This window comes from Marmota monax, unplaced genomic scaffold (assembly GCF_021218885.2).
Source record: "Marmota monax isolate L192 unplaced genomic scaffold, Marmota_monax_Labrador192_F-V1.1 WCK01_AAM20220418_F8-fsc00132, whole genome shotgun sequence".
Taxonomy (NCBI): Eukaryota; Metazoa; Chordata; class Mammalia; order Rodentia; family Sciuridae; genus Marmota; species Marmota monax.
Window position 1 is genome coordinate 8,519,456 of NW_026695199.1, and position 12,185 is coordinate 8,531,640.

The 12,185-nt window shown below is 34.6% G+C and overlaps 1 pseudogene; it reads right to left on the reverse strand.

Moving 5' to 3' along the window:
- Positions 1 to 8,504: 8,504 nt before the first annotated feature.
- Positions 8,505 to 10,487, reverse strand: LOC124082270 (septin-2-like; annotated as a pseudogene).
- Positions 10,488 to 12,185: the final 1,698 nt, after the last annotated feature.

Genomic DNA, 12,185 nt, shown 5'->3' on the forward strand with positions numbered 1-12,185 from the left:
TCTATAACAACGGCCCTTGTTTTGCTGTATGGTTGAGTTACTGGAAAGATTTTCATGTTTTAATTTTCTAAGCATCCCTCTTGTTTACTAACCTATAACAGAATACAAAAGAATGTAAGTGGAAATTGTCATTAGGTTGGGACTTAGATTCCTGTGGGGAGTGCAAAGAGGAGCCAGCCATAAGGTACACTGGCCAATATTCTTTGCAATGAATATATCTACTGGGCCAATGGGATATATCATTAACCTGTTTAAAGAGATCCCAGTATATATAATGCTAGTGTGTTTTAGCCTCTTCAGTTGGCCATGGTGAAAACAAGACAGCTACTGCTAACCTGTTTACCTCCATTTTATCTAACCATATTAATACTCATGGCATTCTGATGATAAAAGAAAAATGTGGGAGGACTCCTCAATTGCTCAGGGCCTCTTGCCACATGGGTGTAGTTGTCTCTTTATAAAATTAAATTCAATCAATGAAATTTTGAATAGCTCTTGATCCAAGGTATGTGCTAGACTGTTAGATATAGTGAACATGAGACATGGATTGTGCTTTCAAGGACTTTATGTTGGGGATGTAGGATACAAATTGTAGCATTTTACTTGTAAGAGAAAATTAATCTAACAACCTCAATGGAGGGGGTGGGGAGACAGCGAGGTTGGGGTGAGGGAGAGAGAGCATATTTTTCTGAATAGATAAATATGCATTCCAAAGTTCATGTACCAAAGACCAAATTTCAGGCTGTAATGGCTATTTACTAGAGTCAGTTAACCTTCTGTCCCAGTGGGCTAGGACCTGTGTACCTGTGTGATAAGATCTGAAGCAGCATGGAACTACTGCTTTAGTTTCTTCTCTCCACTTTTGTCACCTCCCTGAGATGCCCTCCATTAGAAACTCACAGAGACACTACTAACCCTTTCTATAAAATTCCTCTACTTTTAGGAAGGCTAGGTGTAGTTTGGGAGTAGAAATACTGCTAAGGAAATTGAGAGTATGGTTTTGAGGTAAGGTGAGACAGTCAGGTTTTGTAATGTTTGTTTAACAAATTTTTGATGTTAATCACCTGTTTGATTTTGCCCACAAGTTAAGAAATGGAAATTTCTGGTTTGAGATATGCATTAAAGAAAAGGCACATGGGAATGACAGACTGGGTAGTAGTGGAGGACTTGGTGCCCCTAAGTCCTAGGGAGGAGACCAAGACAGGCATTTGAGGTTAGGGTTAGGGTTATAGATTTTTTTTTTTTTTTTTTTTTTTTTTTTACTTTTCAACATAGCCCAAGACAATAAATCTCTCTACTCAGGACTCTCTCATTCACTATGACTACTTCAAGCTTCTCCATTTTCCTCTGGTATTCAACTCCAAGCTTTTCATTCTTAGGTACTCCTACTTTAAAGACAAAATATTAGGAGTTTTAAATGGATTTTGATTCTAAATGAACAAATCTAAATATATCTACATCTATCCAATCCTCCTTCCCTTCAGTTTTGCTAGGTAAGCTGCTCCCCTGCTTATCTTCACTTTACTTGTGAGCTTATCCTTTCAAGAATTCATCCACTATCTCTTCTATTTTGTATGTTTAATACCTGCCTCTCAGTGGAATGCTTCTTTTTGACTTCTTATGCTCTCAAGCAAAACTTTTCATTTGCCCTCAACCCTCTTCAGCTGCTCCCTTCACATTCAAATTTCTTGGGAGAGTTATCTATGCCAGTTTCTTATTTTCTTTTTCTACTTTCAGTCCTTTCTGTATCCACTCCAGTCTGGGTTTTGGTCTCATCACTCTACCTAAGTAGCTGTATTAGGGATCTCAGTCACCTTCATGAAACAGATGGTTTTTAAATTCTCATCTATAATCCTAGCTGGTAATATTTGTAATTCTTGAACTACTTTTTTCTCAAACATTCTTTTCTCTGTGCTCCTTAGTATAACACTACCTTGACCTACCACCACTTACCACTTCTATGGGCTGCCTATTCTTGACTCTTTGCTCAGTAATCCATCATGGGGCTCTCCTTGTTTCACTTTCCTTTCTCCCTGGGATATCTCAATCTTGCCCTTCTTGAAGTTTCACAAAGAATGTTCCAAAGTTAGGCTCATCTCTAGATCCTTATATCTTCAATACCTACTTGACATCTCTTCTTTTTTAAAATTTTTTATGTATTTATTTTTTAGTTGTAATTGGATACAATATCTTTATTTTATTTGTTTATTTTGTGTGGTGCTGAGGATTGAACCCAGGGCCTCGCACATGCTAGGCGAGTACTCTACCACTGAGCCACAATCCCAGCCCCGACATCTCTTCTTAAATGACTCAAAAATGCCTAAAACTCAACATATCCAAATCCTACCAATGGTTTTTCTATAGGAAGATTAACGCTTCCTAGACCATTGAATCATACAAAAATTATCGCATTATACAGGCAAAAAATAGTCTAAACCATCATACTTGGAGTTTTGTGATGGGGAGAATTCAGGCCCCAACACTGGCCCACATCTCTGCTCTGCCCATCCTTGGTTCCTTCATGCATTATATAGAAATCTCACTTCTCATTATCCAGCTCCACCCTTGCCCCCATGAATAGCTGCCTCCTGGCCACTCCTCAGTCCTGATTCTAAATACATCAGTGACATTGTTTACTCATGGGGGGATTTATGCATGTCGGAAGCCCTCTCAGGCTCTAGAAGAGACTCAAGGCTATTTGGATAGGGAATTCTAGAGTCATGGTGTCAAATCATGGTCTAAAAGAGAAGGAAGGCAGACTTTTGTGGTCACATATGCTTGGTTTTATAAACTCTTTGCTCCATGGGGCAGAATATAGCTGGAGAAGGCCACAGGAGGTCTTCTAAGCATTAACTTTTAGAAAAGGGACTCTCTTCTTAGGTGAAAATCCAGTACTACTCTTAAATCTCTCTAATATTTTTACTTCTCTCTATTCCTCCACCATTGATGAAATTCAGGATCTCATCTAGGATTGTTGCATTAATTGCCTGACTAGTCTTATATATACTCCTGCCCTTTTCAATCTCTTTCTCACAAGGCAACCAAAATAACCTTTCTGAAGCATAAATCAGATTCTATCATTGAGCTAATAAATCTATTCAACATCTTATCATTGCTTTTGAATAAAAACCAAAACACTTACTGTAGCTAAGATGACATACAAAGCCATCTTCTACTCTTATTCCCCTTCTGACACTATACTTCCCTCCAACTCAGTGGTTAGACTTTCTTAGTTTCTTTAATGCTGTTTTTATTTTTTTGCTTCAGACGTTTGCACATGCTATTTCTTCTGCCTAGAAGGCTATTTTTTTCTCATTATGCATGTGAATTTAAAATATTCTAAGCTCAAAATCACATCTCCATGAAGGCCCTTTCAAATTCTCAGGTGCATGCTATTGGTAAAAAAGTACTGATTGAATCAGGAACACTGTTTCTTCCTTAAATATTCAAGTGATTCTATAGACTTTGTCAACTTAGATATATAATACTCCATGGAAGTTCTGTAGTTTTCTACAAGGATATTATCTTGTGGTTGTGGTGGGGCTTATAATATCAAAATGACCATATCCTCATACTTAGCTTTGCTTGGAAAACCAAATAATTGCAAATTATACCTTTTTTTTTTTGCCAGACTGCTTCTCTTTCTTTCTTAACATTTCTGCAGGAAATTTCATCACTCTGTAAATTGGAGCCTGTTTGCTTTAATTTTTCGTAAATCATATAGAAATTGCCCATCTTTGATCCTCCTTACCTCCCTCAGTACTCTGCCAACTTATTCCATTTCTGCAGGCGAAGTTCTTTCACAAGTTAAAATAAACTCAGTGACAAATTTGAAATTCAGCAGTCTGTTTAATTGCATAGGTAGCTAAAAAGGTTAGAGCCCACAGATCTGATTTATGCACAAGATTGCCTTTCTCCAAGTTCTAACTTGGATTCTACATGCATAGTAACTTATAATGTTGCACTGTAATTATCTTTCAATGTTTGTTGAACTGTGGGCTCCTTGAATTCAGGGACTGTGCTTCATTAATCTTTTGTATCCTCAGAGTTTAGTAAATGCTTGCTTGGCATATAGGGGACATTCAATAAATTTTGAGCCTGAATAAGAATAAGAGACACAACTGAAAGTTTGAGACATTATTTAGTGCCTTGTGCCCTGTCAACAAGAACACTGTTGTATTTAAATAAATAGTTACCTAAAAGTTTACTTCACATTTCTCAATTATTTACTCTGTAGTTGAATTCAGTTCAGTCAGTTTCTAGCTGCAGACTTGAACATGTAGATCTGTATATATCTTCATGCTGCGTGAGTCAAGTTGTGTTAAATTATCTTTAATGCAATAATCCAAACAAAGTGTTTGCTGTGATGCCAGAGCATTGTTTGCTTTTAGATACCATCGTTCCTGATATTTTTTCTCTCCAGTATTCTGAATAGTCGCAAAAAGAAGTTTGGACCAATCAATCCAATCATTTGCTTACTTAAGCCATTAAATGCAGAAAGGCTAATTTATATAATTTTTTGCATAAATAAATAAGTAGTGTAAATAAAAAATTAAAATTGCGTTGAAATAGTCATTATATGTATTTAAACTACTTATTTAAGTTATTAATACTAAATATAATTGCCATGTTACAAATATAAATCAGAAGCATTTTGAAAGGACAGCACCATTATCAACATCCTGTTACTAAAATTAGTTCTTTATTATCTTATATTATTGCTAAGTGAACTAGTTTTGCAAAAAACTTCTAACTCACATATATTATTCTAATAAGAGAATTATTTCCTGTTCAATGTCTATATAATTTAAAACTAATTTGAACAATTTAATACATATATATCCTATAATATATTTAAAATCACTTTAAAACAATTAACTTATGTAGTTTTACTATAATTAAGGTAGAGATGAATCTTTCTCCTTATTAAAAAAAGAGCACACAGGCCAATTATTTATTTGATTTATTTTTTTAAATGTTTCAAGTTTTTTTTTTTAGAATATTCCCAGGTGGAGAATGTTTTAACTAAAGACTAGCACTAGAAGATCACAAAACACCTAACAAATTTAAAAACTTTAGAAGATACTGAGGAGAAAAATGTTTTTACCCTTTAATTAAAATATTCTGAATCTGATTCACTGAAACTTAAGGAAAGGAATATTATAGCTATACAACCTTTGTACAAGTTATGAAAATTTAGTTTTGTAACTTTAAACTTATTTTAGTTAGTAAGTCTCTTGAATTGCATTTGGAAAAAACATGAAATGTGAATATACTCTTAGTATTGCATTCATTTCTGCTTTATTTGCATCTTAGCTATCATTATGAGTGGAGTCACTAATATTAATTTCTGTTTCTATGTTTATATATTCTACTTGTTGCTAATTTTTGAAAAATGGATAAGCATAGATTATAGGCATTATTTTATTTTACCTTATTTTTTATTGATTTTTTTAAAAAATGACAGCAGAATGCATTACAATTCTTATTACACATATACAGCACAATTTCTTTCATCTCTCTGGTTGTATATAAAATATATTGACACCAATTCGTGTCTTCATATATGTACTTTGGATAATGATTTCTATCACATTCTACCATCCTTGCTAATCCCCTGCCCCCTTCCTTTCCCTCCCACCCCTCTGCCCTAACTAGAATTCATCTATTCCTCTCATGCTCCCTCTCCCTACCCCACTATGAGTCAGCCTCCTTATATCAGAGAAAACATTTGACATTTGTTATTTTGGGATTCGCTAACTTCACTTAGCATTATCTTTCCCAACGCCATCCATTTACCTGCAAATGCCATGATTTTGTTCTCTTTTATTACTGAGTAAAATTCCATTGTGTATATATGCCACATTTTTTTATCCATTCATCCATTGTTGGGCCTCTAGGTTGGAAAAAAACATTGATCAAAGTATGGGAAAGTCTCAATTTATTAGTATAGCTTAGAAAGTTTGCATTTTTCATTTTTTAATGTTAAGCTGAGCTGTATAGAAAGTAATGCCTGCAAAGCAACTGTTTAACTTAGGAATGAACAAGCTCTCCAACTTGAATCTCAATGCTCTAACTTGTTCTATTCTTTCTTACCAGTTAGGACTTTTTCTCATTTGATAAGATCATCACATGGGAAGCATGGAATCATGAAATATTCAAGGCAGAAGGATCCTTAAGGATAATTCGATCCTACTTGATTCATATGGCAGAGATGTACATAGATCTAACTGTCCAAGCCTAAAGCTAGAAATTATACTGAACTAAATGAAACTATAGAGTAAATAATCAAAAAAAATTGAAGTAAATTGGTAGGAAATCTGAGTGAAAATAGACAAAAATTCCAGAGACTCAATCTAAAATGAGAAAAGGGCAGAAAAGGGGACCCTTTCACCAAGGGAGTTTTTGGGGAAAGGAACTTAAGAGAAGGGACAAGCCAAAGATGGTGATTGTGTATGTGTGTGTAGGTGTGTGTCTTTGTGTAAATATCTAGGCAATAATGCTTTATTGAAAAGATTAGTTTAAATTAATATAAAATTGTTGTGTAAAATAAGTGTTTTCAAAATACAATTGTATTTGAAATTGTCTTTCAGCAAATGAGTAACCATAAACAAAAGTATGTATTTAGATTTGGGTAGCAAACAACAGGGGATTAAGAAGTGCAGTGTAAGCTCTCTCACCCATCACAATTATTATTAGGTGGCAGTTCTTTCAACCAGCAGTGTTACTCAAATATACATAGAGTTTCATTGATCACTTGAATATTTATTTTTCTTTTTTACATTTTTATTTTCCTAGCAAAGTTAATAAATGTCAAAACAACTCAAATAATTGACTCTGTATGGATGTACTCTGAAGTCATGTAACATTTTTCTTGGTAAGAACTTCACACAATGAGATTAAACATACAGTCTTTGACCATTCACAATTATGCAACAGGGAAGGGGCAAAGTTAGAATAGATTATTTTCTGAAGTACATCTTTGAAACTAATATTTCTTGATCAACACTGACTTTATTTTATTTTTTTCTGGTCAAAACAATAACAACAACATCAGCTCAACTCAAAGTGAATCAAGAACCTAGGAATTAGACCAGAAACCCTGCGATTAATAGAAGAAAAAGTAGGCCCAAATCTTCATCATGTCGGATTAGTCCCTGACTTCCTTAATATGACTCCTATAGTCCAAGAAATAAAATCAAGAATCAATAAATGGGATGGATTCAAACTAAAAGGCTTCTTCTCAGCAAAAGAAACAATCCGTGAGGTAAAGAGAGAGCCTACAGAATGGGAGCAAATTTTTAACACACGCTCATCAGATAGAGCACTAATCTTTAGGATGTATACAGAACTCAAAAAAACTTAACACCTCCCCCCCCCCAAAAAAAAATAACCCAATCAATAAATGGGCCAAAGAAATGAACAGACACTTCTCAGAAGATGATCTACAATCAATCAACAAATATATGAAAAAATGTTCAACATCTCTAGCAATTAGAGAAATGCAAATCAAAACTAGTCTTAAGATTCCATCTCATTCCAGTCAGAATGGCAACTATTAAGAATACAAATAACAAAAAGTGTTGGTGAGGATGTGGGGGAAAAGGCACACTCATACATTGCTGATGGGACTACAAATTGGTGCAATCAATTGTGCTCTATATGTGTACTACGAATTAAAATGCATTCTGCTGTCATGTATAACAAATTAGAATAAATAAATAAATTTTAAAAATAACAACAACAACAAATTGCTTTCTCATTCTGGAATGAAGCATTTTTTCCACCTCATCTCTTGCTGTATCAAAATGATAGTATTCACTTAGCACCTGGTTCTTTTTAATGGGTTGTCTCCTTACTGCAGGCCCTCTCTGTGCTCAAGGTTCCTAATGTTAAGCATAAAAAAAAAAAAAAAAAAAAAAAAAAAAGCAGCTCCTGAAGTGTGTCATAGGGAGACACAGGAAGAAAGAGCAGGAAAGGGGAAGGACAAGGCCACAATGCACAGAAAACAGTCCAGGTGCAGCTTTGACTGTGGGCAGCTGTTGATCAGCTTAGGCTACGGATTCAAAATGTCTTTCATTTTTCTTCCACACATGGAGAAAATGGTACTACACAAATGAAGAAAATGACAATGGCTGAAAATAGAGAAGACAGTCTGTACTGTCGTTTAAAGATGACCCATGCTGCACCTGGGCTGTAGCTCGTGGTAGAGCACTTGCTTCACATGTGTGAGGTACTGTGTTTGATCCTCAGCACCACATAAAAAAATAAACTAATAAACAGAGATAGTGTGTCCATCTACAACTAAAAAAAAAAATTTTAAAAATGTTACCGCTGTCATTTTCCTCCTAACAGAAAAATTATTCCAAAAGGGAATAGTTACAGAAATCCAAGACAGGGCAAACTGGTAGGCATTTGGGCTACCTGGGGGAGGGCAGGCTTTGGGAGCAGGAACTCTGTCCAGTGACAAGGTTAGGTTCAAGGGCGTTGCCTACCAAAGGACCTCAATTTCCATTGCTGAGGTGGATCTTGTACACCTGCAGACACAGAAAAATGCATTAAAGTACAGAATGAAATATAAAAAGGGTGATTTCTGAACAGGTCCACTACAAATTTTCCTTAAAAAATTATTTTCTAATTTAGTTGATAAAAATAGTGTACAGATTTAATTGCAGTATGAAAACTGGAGCTCACAGCTGCTTTGATTTTCTCCATAGCACAGTGATAACAGCATTACTGGAGACCATCAAGTAAATTGGCTTGTGGTGTATGCTTCTTCAGAGTGGTTTTAAAAATTACCTAGTATGAGAATCCAAAGACTTCTTAAAATTTATCCCTAAAAGTGTGTTTTTAAAAAACTATTTAAATGTAGACACTTATCTCATTAGATAATGTTATTTTGCTAACAAATGAGCATATGTGTATATGAAATAATGGTATGTCATAGCAGCAAAACTGGTTTTAAATATTGTATACAAACATAAGATCAAGGAAGTTAATCACATCCACATTGTGTGATTTGACAAGTAAAGAGTTTTTAACCAAGTCAGCACACCTTTTTATATTGCTAGATATATGTCTCTACCACGCAGGAACATTGTAAGTCTGAATGTTCTAGATATAAATCATGAATGACTGTCAATGTAATTATTAGTTAGGCCAGCTAAATCAAAGAAATTCAAAATGTACTATATGCTCTCACTGATTCTTGGAAATCAGTTTTAACACTGGTGATTAGTTAAGGAAGAAGAAAATGAAAATGAAGAAAATATAAATTGTAACAGTGGTGAAACACAAATGTTCAAAGTATATATAGCAGGAAAAAATAAAACAAGCAAAACAAAACAAAAACAAAAAACCAACCCACCATATCTAATGCTAAAAAGAAAAAAAAATAAATTTCAGACAGAGGAAAATGTGGATGGGCACCTGTCCAACAATTTCATGAAAACTCAGAGCTCTAGCACTCATTTAGGGTGTTTTCTTCTTCCTTAATGTGTGGTATTCCAGGTCCCCACCTGGCCATCCCTGCCCTGCATCCTTACAATCACCTTTTTGTGGTGGCAGAGCTCAGCTTCCTTTCCAGCAATATGTGGTTTTTATTCAGGTTGTAGTTCTCCACTTTGCTGCCTCCTCTTTTGAGCCTCACAGAATGGAGGTTTTAATGGTGAAGGCCCTGGCTCACTCACTGGAGATCCAGGATGTGGGTGATGCAAATTGTTCTCAGCTCCAGAAAGATGTGTTCTGAGTTCTCCATCTCCACAGTACCCATGGGTGGAGGTGGCCTCTGATTTTCTTTTTTTTTTTTTTATTGGTTGTTCAAAACATTACAAAGCTCATGATATATCATCTTTCATACATTTGACTCAATTGGGTTGGTTTCTATCAACTGATTGGATCCAACCACAGAGGGCGGGAAACCGACTTTAAGTCTAGTCTTCTCCTTAAAATCTTTATGTTCATCAGACTCTACATCAGGTGAGTGGTGGATCTTGGTGCTATGTTCTTCAGTTCATCCAGCAACCTGTTGTTTTTTCAACTGCTTCAGTTCCTTTAGAGTGAGAGTGGGGGCTGTTGTAATGACTGGCACACCTTATTGTGCACTGTCTTCATAAATGTCACTACTAAGGGCTTAACTTTTCAAATGGTGAAATAAGACAAAAGCCTCAATAGTCTAGGTTATGAATGATGTGCTGTTGACTCAAGCCCCTCTTGTCATGCAGGTACCCTTTACACTCTCATCAATGTAGGAGATAATCATCTTAAAATAATTTCTGCTGTTGATGGCATCACCGTAGCTGGGTATGTTCACCAGTGTAAGGCAAATCTTGAGTCCCACCTGACGACCTTTCAGTCTCAACAGTTGAAGCTGCAATTTGGTTAGTTCTTTCAACTTTCTGTGCAGTCCCAGGTATGATTTTTTCTGGGCAGAGATCAATAAGAAATAGGTTGTAGATGAGAATTAATTTCCTAGACTTGAACACCATTATTGTGAACGCTTTTTTCCCCACTCATTTTCCATGAACTTGATTGGGACTATTGCAAGTCTAACACAGTCATTTCTGGATATATAAGTTGAGCTAATTACTACTTAGACATCTTTCATAATGTTTCCGCTCTCTGTGGATCAGTTAAAGAAGAGGTAAATATTGACTATGCCATGGGCTCGCCCCTCTATCTTGTTTTTTATGATGTAAATTTTTCTCTTTCTCATCTCTAATGATACCTTTAGCAAATTCTATATTTCTCACTAATTCAAGTGGATATTTTGGAGGCATTGATGGCCTATGGGAGTGATGTAGGCAAAAATTATGTTTGGATTACAATTTTTATTTGCATTGGAAAAGCCTGTATAAGTTTATATATTTTGGGAAATTGGCTTATTTTTAATTAGGACATATATCTCCATAAGTGAATATGAAATTAAAATTTTTATTATATTTCCATTAGTTAGATTCTTAGATCTTTTACTTTTCTACTCTTCTGTAATTTTAGAAAATACTCAGGCCATTTCATGATAGGTGGGGTTTGCATATGTCCATTGTATCTTGAATGAATGCTAGCAAAAGATCCTCCTTTCCCCTGTCTTCTCTCTTAATACAAATTTCCTGTTTTTTGGAATGACTATAAGTTGTTTTTGGAAAGTCCCTTAAAATATCAAGGATATTATTAGACATTGTTGCCATATTTCATGACTACTTGGGGAGCAAGCCTGGTTTGAATGACTCTGTGAGAAGCTTGAGGAATCCCAGGGTAGATGGAAGGTATAAGTTTAAGGTTATGATTGAGGTGGTAAGGAAGTGAGACTAGTCCAATGAGATACATCATGTTCTTCCAATCAGTGCCTTTTCCATTTTGTCAAAATGAATGAAAAACAAAGGACAAAAGGAAGAAAGGCTCAGGTTTAATTTCCAGTTATATTTGCTTTTCAATTGGGGCATTTTTTTCTCTTCTAAGTTATTATTATACAATTATACTTTCCAAATAAAGTAGTTTTCTTAACTACTCTCTATTTTTAGACCTCTCCTATAAACATGAGAAAACATTAAAAAATCATTGGAGCTATTTTTTCTATTAAGGTAGAAACTAGACTCTCTAAACTCTTACATTAAGTATTTGCATTACCTTCATGCCAAAGTTCTTTGATGATTTACTAAATATAGAGTTTAAAAATTCGAAGAATAAGGTATTTAGAAATAACCAACAATGATGTGGCTTTATTACTCTCAGAACAGAATGTACATGCAGAATTCTTGCCAGGGTTTTCAGAGAAAAAAACAGGAATTCTTACTTTGATTATCTACAAAAGGCAAATATTCAGATGTTTCTTATTAACTAAGATGAATATTAAGTATGCAGATAGTGTTAAGAATTAAGTATTTTAATTTCTCAATTATTCATTAATCATTAATAAGATACATATGCAAACATCATATTGGTAGTGTTAAGAAAAGGTATTATCATTTTATATTTTAAAGTTATTGGATCTTCATTAAATACAGGAAAATCAATTTAAAATTCCTACTCTATCATAATAAATCTTTTTTTAAAGGCTTTTGATATTTGTCAATGTATTGAATAATATCTTACTACAATACTAAGTAGATAGATATTATTCTTTTTGTTTGTTAAATGAAAAAAAATGTGTAAAGTATATGTGTGAGTGACAAAGGCCCAAATTTGTG